Source organism: Octopus bimaculoides, chromosome 28 (genome assembly GCF_001194135.2).
Source record: "Octopus bimaculoides isolate UCB-OBI-ISO-001 chromosome 28, ASM119413v2, whole genome shotgun sequence".
In the NCBI taxonomy this organism is placed as follows: Eukaryota; Metazoa; Mollusca; class Cephalopoda; order Octopoda; family Octopodidae; genus Octopus; species Octopus bimaculoides.
Window position 1 is genome coordinate 12,737,987 of NC_069008.1, and position 1,763 is coordinate 12,739,749.

Here is a 1,763-nt window from a genome sequence, read left to right on the forward strand (position 1 = left end):
GCTTCGATACTGAGGCCGAGTTAAATATGGAAAATTGCCTGTGGGCGGCGGAAAGCCTGCTTACAAGGCATATGAACTAAATTGTTTTGATTATTGTGATTTATAAATGTTTATTTATTTTGAACAAAGGTATTTGAGGGGTTGCTGATCTGTGGGCGTTGGCACCCCTCTCATTTTTCATTTGTATCATCCTTTCGTTCTACATTTGTCTTTGTCCAGCCCTAGCTACCGCTGTTCTATGTAAAGCCTATATGGCTAATTTATGAAATAAAGTAGCTTGCTTACCAACCACATGGTTCCGGGTTCAGTCCCACTGCGTGGCACTTTGAGCAAGTGTCTTCTACTATAACCTCGGGCCGACCAAAGCCTTGTGAGTGGATTTGGTAAATGGAAACTGAAAGAAGCCCTTCGTATTTATGTATATATGTATATGTTTGTGCGTCTGTGTTTGTTCCCCCACCATCGCTTGACAACCGATGGTGGTGTGTTTACGTCCCCGTAACTTAGCGGTTCAGCAAAAAGAAGCCGATAGAATAAGTACTAGGCTTACAAAGAATAAGTCCTGGGGTCGATTTTCTCGACTAAAGGCGGTGCTCCAGCATGGCCGCAGTCAAATGACTGAAACAAGAGAAAGAGAAAGATGTTTTTTTCTCCTGAACAAAAATTAAGTAAATTTTGACGTTTGTGTTTCCGAGTCGGTTTTTATAATTTCTGTTACGAAAGCTTGAATGGCGCCTGGACACTCATTTTTTGTGGTGGAAGATATTTCGCTGTAAATACAGATTTACGCAGCATAGCCGGTAAGATATAATACAGATATTTTAGTAAAACTAATTTGACATGAGGGTGGAGGTAAAGAATACGGACACCACTCGTTTTCAGCGAAACAAAACCCTAAACACCCGGCGTACGTATTTTCTCGGAATTTGATGAGTTCACGAAAAATAAGGTTTGCGTTCTTGAAAACGTTTGAACGAACAAAATTTAGATTTGTGAATCAACGGGAATTTATACGACTATGAAAAAAAGTTTTTTTTTTAATGTTTATAATTAAAATTAAGAAAAAAAATTTTTGTCAAATGTGTGATTGTCTGCCTCTTTCGGTTTATGTGCCTGTATATGCAGGGTGAGGTGAATAAATTGTCTAAATTATGCAAAAATGAAAGTAACTGATATCTCATTTTAACATGTACCAAAATTACATGAAAATATTTTGAAATACTAAAGAGTAATTTTATTCAATAAAATTGCTATTGGCTTCAACCACATCATCCAGATGACATCGGAATCTCCTGCAACTCTTCTGGATGGTCTACTTGTTTAAGTTGGCGAATGCTGCCATAATCCTTGCCTTCTGTTCATCTTTAGTGTTACAAAGAGTTTAGTTCGTCTGTCGCTCTACTGCGCCCCACACATAATCAAGAGGGTTGCAGTATATGTATGTACATATAATTGTAGTGATGGTCGATGCTGCTGTGGCATGTAAAAAGCACCCATTATACTCTTGGAGTGGTTGGCATTAGGAAGGGCATCAAGCTGTAGAAACCATGCCAAATCAGACTGGAATCTGGTGCAGCTCTCTGGCTTACCAGTTCCAGTCAAACCATCTAACCCATGGCATCATGGAAAGCGGATGCTAAATGACAATGATGTTGATGATGTGTGTACATATGTATGTATGTATGTAACTAACTGCTAAGTTACAGGAACTTAAGCCATCATTGGTTTGCAAACAAAGACACACACACACACACACACACACA